Source organism: Carettochelys insculpta, chromosome 2 (genome assembly GCF_033958435.1).
Source record: "Carettochelys insculpta isolate YL-2023 chromosome 2, ASM3395843v1, whole genome shotgun sequence".
Classification (NCBI taxonomy): domain Eukaryota; kingdom Metazoa; phylum Chordata; order Testudines; family Carettochelyidae; genus Carettochelys; species Carettochelys insculpta.
Window position 1 is genome coordinate 167762631 of NC_134138.1, and position 18085 is coordinate 167780715.

An 18085-nucleotide genomic window follows, 5' to 3' on the forward strand; every position below is an offset into this window, starting at 1 on the left:
ATTTGGAAAGATTCAAATAAGAGCAAGAGGGAAAGTTCTTTTTCTCATGGAGGTCTAGTTCTAATTCTGGCAAAAGAAGTGCAAGATATCTTGCTGTGGGTCCAGGTGGAGATGTGAATAAACCCAACATTTATAGCTTAGAGTGATTTTTTACGCAGAAATAAGACTTAGAACACTTTTTTGTAGCCAAATAATGTCCAACTGTTAATGGAATTACTGGGTCTCTGATTATGAATAATCAAAAAGGAGATGAATTTTATGGCCTCACTGGCAGAACAATGTAAGTACTTTCCTGCATTCATTTTGTTATCCTTAGATTTTAAATTTTCTCTTCTCCAGTCCTCTGGGACTTCATTAGTCCTCCCGGACTTCTCAAAAAGAATTGCTTATGGTTTGGAGATTGCTTAAATACTCCAGGAAGACTTTCCTTTAGATTTTCATCCCGTGGGACCTTATTTACAAGTTCAGAGTTTAGCAAAGTTTGCTTTTTATTTTTAAAGCCTATTGTCTTAATTTTCAGCACGCATACCTTGACTCAATACATTCCAAGGACAAACACTGGAAATTTTGTTTTGTTGCTTTATTTTTCTAAGAGATATCTGGGTAGTTAAAGAACCCCATTATTACCAGGTTTTTTTGTTTTGGATTTTTTTGTTTGTTTGTTCTAAAAACCCTCTTTCTTATTTGGTGGTCCAGAGTAGATGCCTACCCCATCACCACTGCTCTTTGCCCCATTTATCTATACCCAGCAACTTGTAATTGGTCTGTCTTTCACCTCCTTCTGGATGTGAGAACAAGTGTGTATGTTACTGATGTATAATGCAATACCACTTCCCTTTTTATCCTTGCTCTGTCCTTCTATCACAAATATTCCAGCCCTGCAACTTATGCCATGGAGTCTCTGTGATGCCAATTAAATCATAATTTTCTGTATATACATTGGAGAGCAGATGAAATCTAACATAGTTGTACTAAGTTTTACAGACAAATATACAAAATCAATGTTCCACACTCCATTCTACCCAAAGTTGCCAAAATATTTTATTTGCCTATAGTAGGCCTATTATCTACTTTCACACTTGAAAAACCTTTCCAATAAGTGGTGGCTTCTTTCTTCTTTCTCCTTGTTTGGATTATTTTATGGGGAGGTGGTGGGTGGGGGAAGCATCAGGAGAGGTACTTGGAAGCCAATGGTTTCACAAACCTTACCTACAAATTCACGGATTCATGGATTCCAAGGCCAGAAGGTGCCATTGTGATCATCTAGTCTGACCTCCTGAATGACAGAAGCCAGAGAACATTCCTAAAATACCTAAAGTGTATCTTTTTAGGAAAAAAACCCTATTCTTTATTTAAAAATCATCAGTGCTAGAAAAATCACCATGACTTGGGGCAGCTGATGAAGACATTCTAGTAATTACTGGGATACTGTTTATATCTATCCAGTGAAGCACTGCAAACAGCTCTCATTTAATTTAAAAGAACTTGACCCTGTACAAAATGTTTACATTATTGCCCCCTCTGACCACCATCCAAAAGTGAATCAATAACAGAAGAGGTTTTTGCTGTTTTTAGTACTAAGTGACTTACTTCTTTAAGGTTTGATATTTTGTGAACCACCAGCTAAAAGCAAAAAAAACAAAAAAAATCTTCATCCGACTGGAGAGCTGGGATTTTGAGCTTTCTAATCATATATCTAGTGTGGCAGATCATAAGGGCTCAGATTTTAAATTCATGACACACATGCACATTAAAGATTTTATTCTATACCATTTTTAGTTTTTAAAAAATGTAATCTAATAATTGCTACTATCTGTTTACAGTTACTAAGACAAACTGGCGTTAGAGACAAGGGATTTAAAAAAGGATCCAATAAAAATATTCCAGCTTTCAAACTCCTTTAAACATTTTAAAAAGGTGGATAAGCAAAACAAAGGTGACAGTACGAAGGTTGGCATAACCTGCCTAACTAACTGTTGGCTTTGCTGTTTATTGGCAATGTAACTTTTCCACATTTCTCCAGTCAAACCTGTTTACAGCATCAATCACTGATGTATAGTCAAAGGCCACGTGCGAAAAATCCTTGCCCTTTGAGTTCATTTGCCATGAATATTTGAGCTATCAAGTTTTATATGCACATGTGGCATTTGATAGGCAATTTTAAGCTTGCAAGCAAAGCCATTAATGGGAATTGAATATCAAATTATCACTAGGAACCTAACTTTTAAATTACACTCATCCACTCAGGGAACAGAAATGATGACTGGCATGAACCAATACCAGCAAGTCGCTACCCCCTTCATTCTAGAGACTCTCTTGTGTCTTGGGGGAACTGTTCCAGAAATTCTCTAAGCAAAAGTCTAAAAACTTCAGTGATTTCATTATAAACCAGATTTATTTAGAAAAAATGATAGAAAATTATATGAAAACACAAGAATCTGCTTTTATGTTGTAGCTAATTTGAGCATTACACAAAACTCGATTTGGCTATGCTTTCTTTAGCTACAGTGCAATAAGAAGAAAATATATTCATTTCAGAGCACAATGTCTTCTCTCTGGCCTTTGACTTGTCAAAATTATTTCCTGGGTTTCTGTTTTTCAAATCCTTGGTCAGTGTGATTATTTCAGCTCACGTGTGTTAGCATTCACTATTATGTCAGTATAGTTACATCACTATTTCCACAAAGTATTGTTGGATGATCCCATGTTGTAACTGGAGTCAGTAAACTAGATTGTCCTCTTCATACTATTAGTTCCTGCTAATATGCCCTCTTTCCTAAGCTCTTGAAGTGTGCCCCAATTTCCTGATTCCAGATTCAGCATGTCAGTGATAACATTGATATTTTTTTTCCTTCTCTGGTGGCCATCTGAAAAATCAAGGTGATTGAATGCTGGTTTGCATACTTTTATTAGTGACTAGAGGTGATGATAGACTGTTAGCTTAGTGTATCTATGAACTTTGGCTGCTTAAGAGACAGGAGTTGGAACTTCATGTATCATGACTATATATTTAATACCTATTGTCAGAAACCAAATCTTCAGTGCAGCTGTATAAATAATCAAGGTGAGTCTGTACACACATAAAGCCACACTGATCTGATACTTGAGAAAGTCCCCAGATTCCATTTTGTATCCCTGGCTTTGGATTATTTTTTACATAAGCAAGAGTCATTGCACCATTAGATGGATGCTGAAGAGCACGTAGCCCTAAAAACCAAACTGGTGGTAAAAGGTGCTAAACAGCCCCTAACCCTGTGAGGTAGGTGGAATATAGGCTGAAGGTCACATAATAGAATAGATTGTTAAAAATGACTGACAGATAACAGAAAAGTGGTGTGATTGTTTGGTAGCCATTAGCAAAGTAGGGTGTAAAAGCCAGTGGGACAGCAGTATGCAATTCCAGAACTGATGGCACGATGTGGAGCTACTGTTGAAGAGAGTAGCAGCCCCCAGAATCTAGCAATGTTTCTCTCACTCAGTCTGGGCTCAGACCAGTAGACCAAGGAATGCTAACTCAGCCCTCAGATGAACTCCACTCAAACTTTCCTTATTCCTCTCAAGCCTGTCCCGCCCATGCTGGGTACTGCTTGACAGTGGGATTGGCGTGTCCAATTGCAGCTAGCTATGCCTTGAATATGCATAAAGGATGTGTCCCCAGCCCAATGGAACCAGAAGCACCTAGCTCCAGAGTTAAAAGGCCAGTGTATACATCAGTAGGACTGTTTCTGTATACCTGCCACCAAAGCAGTGGTTTATGAGCAGCTGCCTGTCCCCAAAGATATCCGTCAAATTCTGTTGAGGAAGTAGTTTTCTGTTACCATCACCTGAAGCCACAAACTAGCCACATATCCCCTAGCTTGAACGCATGAGGAAAAGGTGAAAAGAAGTCACTGAAGTTATTTCTTTCATGACACCCCTAAGTTTTAGGGTGCTTGATGGGGGGAAGGGTAATGGTGGCAGGATTGCTGGCTTGTTTCATTTTGCTTTTCCATTTGATGCTTCTCAGATCTGACTATTAGGGTTAACGGTACAAAGGTAATCAAACTATGAGCCAATCTATCCAGCCCTTCCTCAAAGCTAGAGTAGACTGTAAAGCCTATCCTGGTCAGCTGAGGCTGAGCATCTCAAACAGATGTAAAATCTGTTTTCTCTCAAAATTCAAATCAGAGTGCTGCTGATTTCCAATTACAAAACTGAGGTGGAAGCCTATGAAAAGAACAAGGTGGTTCAAAATACACTATACTCAAGGGGCAGGTTACTGCACAACAGGATCCTAGAATAAATTTCACTCCTCCCATCCCCCTGACTCTTGCTCAAGAGGAATGTATGTGTGAATTGGCTGGGTTTCCCTCCATGCTTCCCACCTGCTGCACTGACATCAGTGTTGGAAGGAGCTGCTTTCTCTGTTCCAGATGAAGGCAAAACATGCCAATAGCATCTGCCAACAAGGAAAGGTAAGGAAAGAATAAGGGGGGATATATAAAGAAAAAGGGGTACAACATAGGAAAGAGGAAAAGGATAAAAATCAGGTTTAGTTAGATAATGCAGTCTATGGCTTTGGGAATCATCAATGCGCAGATTGAACCTCTCTAATCCAGACCACTCTCATCTGGCAAATGCTGTAATCCAGCACGATTTTAGTTAGCTGGATGACTATTTATCATGGGTGTGGCCAAGTTTACAGCAGTCACATAAAATTTGTTTACAGCCCCCAGTGCTGCTGGGAACCCCAAGGAAGTGGCAGGGATGGGGCAGCTGCGGCTTTCCACCCCGCCGCCAACCCCCGAGGAAGCAGCAGGGACAAGGCAGCCGCCCATATGCCCTCCACTTCCCTGAGCCCCAGGGAAGGGGAAAGTAGACTAACCTGCAGGCTGCCTGCTCTCCAGCCAGCAGCTGTGCAGCTGCCGGTGGAAAATACAGGACAATTAGTCCCTTTTCTAAAATAAGTAGGGATGCACTTTTGGTGTTCCAAATTCAGGACCTTCCTGCCAAAAACAGGACAGATGGTCACCCCAATTACAGAACTTAGGCAGTGCTTTTCTCTAGAAAAAAAAAGTGCCAGAACTCAAGTCGGATGATTCCTCACAGGGGTTAGGGTGTTCAGTTGTAAAGCCTCTGTCCCTGTGCTGCTGCAGGGTAGAAGGGGCACATGCCTGGTTCCCACTCCTTCCCCAGTGCCTGTGCTGCTGCAGGGAGATGAGGGCTCTTGCTCTTTCCCTGCACTGCTGTGGGGCAGTGGGGGCTCATGCCCTGTCCCTGCACTGCTGTGAAGCACGGGGGCTCCTGTCCGGGGTGGTGGGGGTTCCTGCCCCAGTCCTCGCACTGCTGCAGGGTGGCGGGGGCTTCTACCCCAGTCCCCAAACTCTTGCAGAACCAGTGGGAGCTCCTGCCCCATTCCTGCACTGTTGCAGGACCAGCAGCGAAAATTCTTCTGGTGTTCTGATGCAAAAAGGGTGCTGGAACTCTGTTCTGTTGTGTTCCACCAGAAAAAAAGCCCTGAGCTTAGGTAACAGAAACCAAACTTACCCCAAATTACTGGGCGTGGGGAAGTCTGACTTAAAAGGTTTAGCTCAGAGCCTTGCCTAAAATTTGATACTGGGTAGATTGTTCCTAATAATAGTATTTAGTTTAGAATTATTAGGAATATATTTTATTTAGGGCTGTAAATTAGTTGTGGTTATCTCACAAGATTAATTCAAAAATTAATCATAATGAATCAGTTTTTAATGCCCCATTAAACAATGGAATACCAATTGAAATGTATTAAATGTGGTTGGATGTTTTTCCATATTTTCCAATATATTGATTTCAATGACAACATACAAATCAAAGTGTAAAGTGCTCACTTTATTACAAATATTTACACAGTAAAAACAATAAACAAAAGTAACAGTGCTTTTAATTTACCTTATATAAATACTGTAGTGCAATCGCTTTATTGTTAAAGTGGAACACTCAAATTTAATTGTTTTGTTACATACCTGCATTTAAAACCAAACCAATGTAAATCTTTAATACTTACAAGTTGACTCAATTGTTCTTGTTGTTCAGCCAATGACTGAGAGAAATAAGTTTATTTACATTTTTGAGAGATAATGCTGCTTGCTTCTTATCTATGATTTAGCCTGAAAACAAGAACAGACATTCACATGGCACTTTTTTAGCTGGCACTGAACAGTATTTACATGCCAGATATGTTAAATATTCATATGTCTCCTCATGCTTCAGCCACCATGCCAGAGGACATGCTTCCATATTGACGATGCTTGTTAAAAAAATGCATTAATTAGGTTTGTGACTGAATTTATAGGAGGAGAATTGCATGTTTCGTGCTAGTTTACCTCCATTCTGCCACATATTTCATGTGATAGCAGTCTCAGATGATGACCCAGGACGCATCCATTTTAAGAACGCTTTCAATGCAGATTTGACAAAGTGCAAAGAAGATACCAACGTAAAATTTCTAAAGGTAGCTCTGGCACTCAAGCCAATATTTAAGAATCCAAAATCTGGGAGGGATGAAGTCTAGCGCATGTTTCCAGAAGTCTTAAAAGTGCAACACTCTGATGAGGAAACTACAGAACCTGATCTACCAAAATGGAAAATCAGTCTTCAGTTGGTGGCATCTGATTATGATAGTGAAAATGAATATGCATGGATCTGCACTATTGGACCACTATCTATCAAAACCCATCAGCATGGACACATGTCCTCTGGAATGATTCTGGGAGCACGAAAACATCTGAATCCTTAGTATATCAGGCACATCAATATTTTGAGACACTGGCTATAACCATATGAATGCCTGTTCTTGTTTTCAGAAGACACTGTAAACAAGAAACAGGCAGTATTACCTCCTGCCAATGTAAACAAATTTGTTTAAGAGATTGTCTGTTCAAGAAATAGGGCAAAATGGACTTTCTAGGCTCTAAAATGTTACTTTTTAATGAAATTATTTTTTAACACAGGTCTGCATTTGTGAGTTCAGCCTTCATGATAAAGCAGTTGCACTGCAGCACTTGTATTAGGTCAAATGAAAAAGACTATGACTTTTGTTTACAATGCAAATATTTGTAATAAAAATAAATATATAGTGAGTATTGTACATCAAAATATTTGAAAATGTAGATGCTACCTAAAATATTTTATTGCTCTCTATTATTGTGTAACAACGCAATTAGTTGTGCACTTTTTAATCATGTGATTCATCTCAATTAAGTATTTCATCTTTTTTCCCCAAGTTTCACTGTTAGTAATCCTCTTCCTGATGACTGTACTCTACATGAGATCTATGAAACAGAAAGCGTTCTTCAGTTAATTCTGTGTGCTAAGCAAAATCTCCCATTTAGAAGGAGCAAGTAAGTGCTGTTATGTCAATTTTGTGCCAGGCAAATGAGCCATTATAATATTCTGTAGTTGGCATTCCATCAATCTTTAAAATTCTTTGTTCACAGACAACTTCAGTCACAAAAAGGTGCAAAATTCCTGCCTGCCTTTGAAAATAGTAGGGAAAACACTTTCAACCTTATCCTTAAAGTGCAAAGCTCATATGTGTGAAGTTATATTGTACAAGACATTGTAGATGGGTTACTAATAAAAAGCAGTTCATCAATATAATGTGGTAGTGATCAGTACAAGCACTGGTAAACACATCATTATAAATAGAAACTAGCTTTTGTGATGCAAGTTTTTAATCATATGCTGAATTGTGTCTGCACATAGTGGTCATTCAAACCAAAGTCCTCCCTAACAAAGTTTTGCTTGGAAGGCAGATTTCATTTCCACGTATCTTTTGAAACCTAAAGCCAAATTCTATCTTAATTTGCATGCCATTAACACTTAATAAAGTCTCACATAATATAAGGTAAGATACAGTCTTGCTCAAAATGGTTAAGCTGAATGAATGGAAAGGGGCACAGTCAGGGAAATTATACATTGTACATATAGGGAGCAACACATTTTTACAGTTTTATCTTTTGCCTATTAAAAAAAATGTTATCACCGAATTAGTACAGTGAATACCATAGTCATTCTGATTATTTGCAAATGTGAACCATAATATTTCTGCTGGTGACCACTGTAAATTAATCCCTATTTTCCCTATAATTTTTAAACACAGATGGCATAGTGCCCAGAATGAGGTAATTCCTTTTTTATCCTCCATAATGAGATCCAAAATAAATTAATCACTGAATTGGAACCTGATGAATGTGTAGGGACCAGTGACTATGACCTGTTTCTAATCTAACATTTAAAGTAACTGAAATTTCAAAATGAAAAGTCATCTTGAACCAAAAAGTGAAACTTTTTATCTGGAAAATGTCAAAACGACATGTTTTTCACAATTCCACAATTTTTTTTGTCAGATCCTTGCAGTTTTACTTGGGACAAACTAGCATATTTCTGATAAAAATAAATAGCAGAAAAATGCCCAATGAACTCTTAAGAAACCTACAGAATCCCTTTCCTACTGCTGTCCCTGTAAATGGCATTAGTGTGCCTTGTGACTGAGTCCAATTCTGGTGCTCACATTTTTAAAAAGTATCAAAAAGTGTACAGGGTGTAAAGAAGAGCCACAAAAATGATTTGAGGACTGAAGACAAGTGCCTTACAAATCACGACTGGATGCCTTTCTGCAAAATATGCATTAGCCAAACCACAAATAATATTTTAATCACAGTTACTGGGCTCAATAGAGGAAACTTAATGGCTTGTCATATAAAAGAGGTCAGACTAGAGCCAGTAAATTCTTCTGTCCTTAATCTCAATCAATTTACGTACAATTTGTAACAATACAATAAAGGAGAAACAGAAGTTTCAGGTGCACCAAAGTTCAGTGGCCTAAATGACATTTAGTGCAGATGATCACAGCAGTGCTTTGTGGAGACAGGCCTCAGTGACAGTTGAGGTGAGATGGATAAGTCAGCACATACCAAGAGCTAATGGAGCTGCCATGTGTGAACAATGATGTCCACAGGAATCAATTTCTATTCGCTTTGCCTGTTGCTTTTTTATCATCTCCACTGCCATGGTGAATGAATATACTGCCAGGGCCTGAAACATCCAATCACTGCCTGCCATGTCATAGTTATTTTGCTTTCAGGTGGTGTAATACACAAATACTCAGTCTAACAATAAGATACTCCCCCAGCTGTTCACTTCTAGGAAATCACAGAACACCTTGGGTGGTTAAAACTATCTGTTTTTGGACTCATGTCTGATGACACATTCCAGCTGTAGTGTTAGATTGGTGAGTGTCCAGCAGCATAAATTGTTGCTTTACTCACTTGTGTACTACCTCACCCAAAGAAGTCTTGATGCAGGTTCACAGGTCCTAAGTGGTACTCCTGTAAATAAACCACCATCTGTCAGATCATTATATTAAATTAGTTAGAAAGAATTTGAATTTGTGCATGTGGTGGTCATTGATTGTTTTCCCAACCCGTACACGTTCCTTTAAAAAAAACAACAAAGAGCAATAAAGTGGAATTCGATAATTGCGACTTTGTATTGCAAACAACTAGCTCTTATTGCCACTGAGCCATGGACGCTTCAGATGGTCAGGCAGAAGAGACTCTTTCACACAATTTCGTTTGTGCTGGTTTTAGCCCATTCAAGGCCCCAAGCCAAATTCTCCCCGTCACACACATATGCGCACACAGTTTCCATTAAAGTGACTGGCAGTTTGCATCTGTAGCTGAAAGGAGAACTTAGCCGCTTGTCAACACCTGGCTGGAAGATAATGTGGCTAGTCTTGGCTGCTATAGCTCCATTGACTTCATTGGCGTTCTGTTGTTTTACATCATCATCTTAGAATCTGGCCCAATATTGCTAGCCCTTTTCTACTAGGTGCTTTATCAGTGTGATCTTTTATAAACCATTCAAGATCTTTCATCCATCACAGAGGATAATAATATATCTGTTCTCTTCCAACAAGCTACAATTACTGTCTGTGTGACATCATCAGTAACCACATTTTTCCTTTTGGACCACTTACATAGCAATTCTTCTTGTGTCTGTGATACTGTGTGTGCCTGAAATGCTTGTTTCATTTAATCCTGGTTACTTGTAAATAGAAACACAATTGGCATACAATTAAACATGAAATCCTTGATCGCATTCATCAAAAGAAAACAATTCTAGGCTTGACAATTTTAAATAAAACATCAGCAATAATGAGTCCATTATTTAGCAGCTTATATATAACTGTTTTTGCAGCCTCACACAGAAACTTTGCAAATTCATACGGAAAGGACACAAAAGTTAATTTAAGAAAAAATGGCCTCCAAAGATTTATGGCCTATTTCAATGTCAATTACCCTTTGGCCATAAATATGTTAATGAAGTTTACCATGGCCAGAAACTGCAGCCCTGCAAGTTGTGAGGGCCATCAACCACATGCTGGTGTGGCATCTGGTGAGCATTGGAGGCAGTCATTGAGGGCTTCACTGTGCTTGGGTTCCCCCAGTGCTTCAGGGCGATCGATGGGACACATATCCCCATCAGAGCCCTGGACCACAGTGGTGGCTGATACTTCATCCCCAAGGGGTACCACTCCATTGCGCTCCAGCCAGTGGTGGACACCCAGGGGAAGTTCACAGACATTTATGTCAGCTGACCAGGCAGGACACATGATGCGCAGATCCTGAGGAATTCCGTCCTGTTCTGCAAAATGCATCCTGGGACATTTGTGCCCCGGTGGGAGCGTGCCGTCGGGGACATCATGATGCCTCTTTGCCTCGTAAGTGACCCAGCCTACCCACTCCAGCCCTGGTTGATGCGCCCATACACGGGCCACCCCACACCCTCCCGGGAGCTGTTTAATGCCCGTCTCACACAGGCCTGGTATCCTGTTGAGCATGCTTTCAGCTGTCTGAAGGTGCGGTTCATGTTTCCCCTCACGCACCTCAATGTGGGGGTAGAGAACGTCCCGCAGGTTGTGGCCACCTCCTGCACGCTCCACAACCTCATTAAGGCACATGAGGGGACCCTGCCCCAGGGCTGGATGGCGGAGCTGGCCCCCCTCCAGCTACCAGCAGCCCGCTGCGGCCCCCCCGACAGGTGGCTCGACCGTGATGGGCTCGAGGTCTGGGAGGTGCTTCATGAGGCATTCAGCCGAGAGGACTACTAACCCCTGCACCCCTTGCCATGGCCCCCCACCAACACACCCCCCCCCACGTGCAACCCCCACCCCCCCAATCCCCCCCACAGATATCAGGGCCACAGGGGGTGCTGAATGCTAACATATATTTAAACCTCAATCACTAACAACTATGAGCAATGTAAATACTAAATGGTGAATTTAAAAATAACAACCAAAACTGATAGGGAGTGAACTATATACATGGGGGGTAAGGGGGCAGGGGCACTTAAACCTGGACAGGGACTGGGGCAGGAATGGTAGGGGGCCATAATTAAGGGAAAGGGTCGAAGGTCGCGAACCCCAGTGCCCCTCCCACCCCAGGTGCGTGGTCCCCTGCAGGGCGCTGATGGGGCCAGAAGCACTGGCAGGTAGGGCTGGTCAGCATCTCACCCAGCCTCAGCAGAGGGGGCTGGAGGTGGGGGGCGGGTTGTGGCTTGGGCAACCCTCCACGTGCCCACTGTGGCCACGAGCCATGCTGTGAGATCCCTCAGCACAGCATTGGGCAGGCCCAGGGGCAGTAGTGTGGCAGGGCCTCCGGGTTGTGGGCTGGGGCACGGGAGCAGCTGAGGGGCCAGTGTGGGGGGGCAGAGAGGGGGAATGTGGGGGGAGCTGCTGGGAGGGGCTCAGGGGGCAGTAGCAGGGGCCTTGGGGGGCACAGCGGGGTGGGCCTCAGGGGGGGACCTCTGGGTGGAATGCTGAGGGGGGCTTTGGGGGGGGTGAGACCTCCAGAGGGACTGTCGGGGGGGCTGGCCTGCTAGGGGCCTGCACACAGTGCAGAGCATCCCCACCATCTCCCCCCATGTGTCCTGCCTCCACTGCAGCTCAGCCTCGTCAAGGGCCAGCCGGCTTCGGCGAGGGCATTCTGGTGGCCACAGCACAGTGGGGGGCTGGTATGGGCCCAGCTGGTGGGCTTCTGGGTCCTCTGGCCTGGATGGAGCTGGCAGGCCCTGGGCTCCTCGTCCGGCTGCCCCGGCCCTCGGATGGTACCGCTGTTAGGGTCGAGGGGAAAGTTACTGCCACATCTGGGACCTGGGAGGCACAGCCCCAGTCTCCTCAGCTGGTTACACCCTCCATGGACCCATGGGACGGGCATGTACCAGAGGAGGCCACCATGTGGGCTTGGCTGCACTCGCTGTGGCAGCCACTGGAGCATGATGCCAGAGCCAGGGAGCTATCCATGGTCGCCCACCCTGGCAATGGGCTTGTGGGCTGGCGGGGGGGGGGTGGCTCAGCCATGAGGGGTTCTGGATGCATCTCTGCTGCCCGGCGGGGGGGCCTCAGCCTGCTCGAGAGGCACTCCATGAGAGAAGGAGCCAGGTGCTGCTTGCAGGCATGGGTGTGCCCTGGGCCCTGACCAGGGACGGGCTTTAGAGCCCGGGGCTGGAGCCCAAGTGTTCCCCTCCCCCCACCACTGTGCTTGCCCAAGGTGGCCTCATATATGTCAGGTGATGTCCAACTGGAGGGGGTCTGGCTGTGGGCGGTGGAGGGCACTGCAATGACGAGGGACCCGTCTGTGGACACCCTGTCAGCTGGGACTTCCACAGTAGCGGGTCCCTTGTCCTCCTCCTCTGGTGCGGTAGGGGACTCGCGTATGGCTTTCTCCATGGTGATGCGGGGTGGTGGGGTGTTATCTGCAGCCAGGAGGTCCTGAAGGTTCCAGCAGAAGGGGCAGCTGGCAGGGGCCTGGCCGGATCTGTGGGCACTGTCCTGGGCCTACATGTACCCCTGCTGCAACTCCTTCACCTTGCACCTGACCTGCTCCAGTGTCCAGGAGGGGTGGCTATGGGCAGTCAGGCCCTGGGTGAGGTGGGCGAACACTGGGGTGTTCCTCCAGTGCCCGCTAGTGTTCCAGAGGACCTCCTTATTGTGCCAGAGCTCCAGGAGGACTTGGAGCTCTGGCTAAGCCCAGCAGGGGGCCTTCCATTTTGGAGCCTGGTCAGGGTCTTGGCTGCCCTCGTCCAGGTTCCTGGGGCTCCGCTGGCCAGTGCAGGGTGCTGGCCGGCTAGCCATCCCTGGGGGTCGGGACTCGCTGGGCACTGCGGGGCCTGGGGGAGTGTGGCAGGCAGCCTTGCACGTGCTGCCTGTCTCACACACTCAGCTTCCTGCCACAGGGTCTCCAGGTCCTTTTAGCTTTAAAGGTTGTAAGGACCTGGGGACCATAGAGACTCTCTGGGGATGTCTACAGCAGCCTCACTCTCCAGCAGGCTGCTGCCATGGAGGACTGCTTCTTCTGGAAGAAGTAGTCAGGGAACATCTACACATGCCTTCTTCCAGAATATTCTTCCAGAAGAAGGTCCTCTTCCTGATTCTGAATTGGAATACAGAATCCGGAAGAGCGGGCACCTTCTTCCGGAAGAAATCTGAAAGTGTCTTGCATGTGTAGGTGCTCCTCAGATCTTCTGGAAGAAGGCACCGTTCTTCTGGAAGATCTTGCCTGTGTAGAAACGGCCTTTGAGAACAACAAAAGTATCCTGCAGACTATGGAACAATATGAAAATATTCATGGTAATTTTAGTTTAAAATGGAGTATTTTGAATGTTTTCCCCACTAGAGTGGTCATTGTTAGAAAATCAACTTTTGCAACAAAATGGGTCTTCAGACTATGTGGCTAATTCCTGGTCTGAATCCAGATGAAAACTCAGGTACCTCAGATACTGCTAGTAGTAACTGTTAGCTCATGATGATTACTTCAGATTTAGTTCTAATTAAAGATTTGGAGTTCTACTGATAAGCCACTTCTTAGATAGGATAGAGAGAGTAAATGAAAATACTTTTTTTACATGATGAACCAGAGGAATTCATTGCCATAAGGTTTAACTGCTAACAGTAGGAAACATAGCAGACAGGGCTGCCCAGTGACCTGTTAAACTTTGACATAGGGCACTGCTCCATTCCTGGGTATGGGGTAAGGACTTTAAAGTTGGCTCCCTACTTTGAAGTAATGGAAAATGTGTGTAGACTCTCTTCTGGATACTTCGATGTAGTGCCTAACTTTGAAGTTAACTTCAGAGTTAGTTCCTAGTGTAGATGCATCCAAAATGTTTAATTTTGGGGAAAACACAAATATGTATGTATCCAAATCATCATAATTTCTTCTTGTAGGTTTTTTATTAATAAAATAAAGAATGTAAACTTCTATATTCTTAACTGGACTTAAACTGAAGAGAAACGTTCTTGTCTTTTGTTTCTCGTTTTGTTTTTGGCTTAAAAAAAGACTTGCTAGCTAGTAAGTCTGCTACTGTGAAAGTGTTATTTGCACATGTGTTAATATCACTTTTCATAGCAGACTTACTAGCTAGCTGGGAGGCCGTGAAAAGTTATAGTAACAATCATACAAATATCGGCATTCACAGCAGACTTACTCAGCCCTGGCAAACCAGAGGTCAATGAAGCCCTGGATGGAGAGGTGGGCAGGGAGACAAAGAGGTCCAGTGGGGATAGACTGGCTGGGGCTGGAGGCAATGGGAGAGAGGCGAGCTCAGGGTCCAGGGTTGGAAGCACAAGTCCGGTGGCTGGGAACCCTGTGAAGGCCAGGGACAATAAGGGGTGGTGAGCTCAGACCAACACCTGCTGCCATGTGGCTGGGGACAAAGGCCAGAGCCCAAAGCCCCACACCCAGAGCCTGCCACCTGCTGCTCCAGGGCTGCAGCCTGAAGCCCGAGACTCACTGCCCCCAGGAAGGTGGGGAACTCACTGACTGCCTGCTCTTCCAGCATTTGTGGCATGGAGGAGTGGAAGCAGGAGGGAGAGGGCCTAACTTCTCCTGATGCACCTCTTTGCAAGCCCCTCAGCCCCATCACTGCCCAACAGTCCATGGCCACAAGAAAAGCCCTCGAGAGCTGCATGTAGCCACAGTGCCTGCGGGTGAGAAACGTTGTTTTAATGCATCAACCGGTTAGAAGAGGGACCAGTTAATAAATGGCTCCACTTTCTGTGGCCATATAATCCTTCTTCTCTCCTCACTGCACCTGATTTACAGTATCCATGTAACTATAGCTTCACCCTTACAATTTTCAAAATTATACATATAGCTCAAAATAAATTTCAAGGTGATAAGATCCACTTGCCTACTGAAGTGCACGATGTCCAGTGTACTGTAACACTGCCGAACACGCACTACAAATAGATTATATCGCTTGCTATGCAGTACAACTAAAAATATCTACTTCCAGCATCCACATACAAACCTCTACCAGGTAATCAAACATTCCATAACCACAAACCAACCAACCATCCCAATTCCAGTTCTAAAAATACTCTCATTCACTACATTGCATCACATGAACTAACAGCACAACACTTGCTGCACCATGGAATAAAGGCCATACAAATCAATGTTGTATACAATCTCCAGCATGGTTCCATCACAGAACACAACAAAGGGACAATGTTAAGGCTGTCTGGATTGTTTAGGTTTGGCTGGGATTGTACCAAGGATTATAAGGTAATGGTGTTGACTAAAACTGGGGCCTACAACCTTTTTAAGCACGGGATCACTGTTTGACTTGCAGTGATCAAGAGCTTAACATACTTAACTATTCATTTCCCCTCCTTACTGAGGCTCAGAAACAAGGTATTGTGGTGTGGGAGGTTGTGTGGATTCTGGGAGAAGGTTGGCATATGGGGGGGTGAGGGGTTGGGAAGGGATCCCAGGGCTGGGACTGGCTGCAGGAGCAGGTGTGAGGTGTGGCACTCTGGGAGCGAGTTTGTGTGCAAGGGGTTTCAGAGCTGGGGCAGGGGTTGGAGAGCAGGAAGGGGTTCAGGATGTGGCTCCTGCAGAGTGCTGCTTACCTCAGGTGGCTCCCAGCTAGTAGCACAGTTGGCCGAAGGTTGGCTTTCAGTCTGCAGCTGTCATTGGCTTTGCTTCCCTGGTGCTGGCCAATGGAGGCTGAAGTGGGGTGGGGGGAGGTGCCTGCTGGTGAAGGCATATTGCTGAGACCATCTGCCACCTCCAAGGCGGCCATAGGGACAAACCAGCCGCTTCTGGGAGAGGTGCTGGGCCAGGGCAGGCAGGGACCTGCCTCAGCCCTACTGTTAGTGGCTGATTTCCTAGTTTGGCTGCAGGAGACTCTGGGCGATAAGCCCAATTCCAGGTGATTCATAGGCAGTGCGAGAGGGTGGCACTCCTAGACTGAGACCAACTGTCAGAGGTTCCACAACTAACCAGTTGATCACAATCTGCTGGTTGATTACCACAGCTCCAGAGTCTCTTTTTCAGCCACACCTGTCAGAGCAGCCTCATCACACTGATGCTCCAAGTGCAGAAAACAGGGGGGGGGGCGCTGCAAAAAAAACAAACCTAAAAAATAACTGGTCTTTAAAGGCTCTGCTTAAAAAGGCTCACCAAGGCCACAGATTGAATGACCCTGGGAGAGGGGGCGGTAATTGTTGCCACCACCCAAGTGAGAAACACCCCTTTAACCCAGGAAGACACACTTAGGATGGCTCCCTGTGGGGGTAACCTCCAAGCTCTTAACCCTCCCTTAGGAGAGAGCTTGGAAACAAAGAGCTGTAATCTGGCAGCTGACCTTTCAGTCTGAGGCATCAATATACACAGACCTTCCTCTAGAGCACAGGAATTAAATAAAAGAAAGTAATATCTTCACAAAATGAGCAAAAACAACTCAAACCATTCTGGGTGCAGCACAGAGAATTACTTCCCTGTGATTCAACTTAGAACTTACTTAGAGAGTATAGGGGAAACAACCAACAAGCCGGAAAAAAACCACACCAATTTCAAAATAATCATAACCTGACTGTGTCTGTCTAAACATTTCCTTTCTACTTCCACATCTATGGCCGATTATGAGACGGTCAGGGAATTTACTGGATTCATTCCAGGTTCCTAGGATCAATCATTTGTGTCTATCTTCTCGATATCAGCCACACAGGCAAAGACCTCTCTGAGTGCAAGTGTTCTCAGTTCAAAAGAGTTTTTCTTCCTCCCATTGGCTTATCTGGCCGCCCCCTGCAGAGAGCTCTGTTAACCCTTTATAGACATTCATTCATGACAATAATGTTTGGGGTTCTTCAAAAGGTGTAAAATGTTTGTAAAATAACCTATTGGTTTTGGGCATTAGCTGGAGTACACTAAGCACATTCTTCATACTGAACTCTTTTCTAACATGGTTTTGTTTTGCTTTGAGAGAAAGTTTTCAGTGTCAGCTTTCCGGCCATATCACACTATCAAGTTTTTAAAGAACTCCCACAATGAAGTCAGTGGGATTTAAAAGCTGTTGGAACTCTGTCAGAGAAATGCTCTAAAACCATCATCAAGTTTATTTGCTAATAGCCAATAATAGAAATTATTTTTGGGACGTGTTCTAACACCCAGTGAAGTCAATGGGGATCTTTCCATTGATGCCAGTGCTGGCTTCTTTAGGCCTTTTCTAATTTGCCACTAGTGACCACTATGTGATATTTACTGTACCTCCCTTATCACTATGCATGTAACTAAATATATTTAGAGCACCACAGTTGATACTTTTATCCTTTAGATTTTAATGTATTGTCTTGACTAAACTTGTTGTTCCTTGTAATTAATAGCTGTGAAATGTTCCAGCCAAACATATTTGAAACCTTCTAAGAGGACAGTCTAGTTCCTAGTCAAATATTCATCTAAATGTCCTGGCATTGCATTTAGCAAGAATAGATTTTTTGACTGTGCTATGAGGTCAGTAATTTTCCACAATTTTATGTGGGGAAAAAGGTTGTTAAAAAGATATGCAGGGCCTCATTTTAACAATCCCTTTCCTTTGCTAGTTCTTGCCAAGATTATTTAAGCCTCCCTTTATGCATTGGATGGGGGCAGGTCAGGGGGAGAGCCAACTTTTCAGTTCTCATTCAGAAGTTGGAATCTTTCATCACTTTATTTAGAAGGAATTTTCACTATGATGTCATTTTTGGATGTGGCATGTACCAACATCATAGAGATCTGAACTT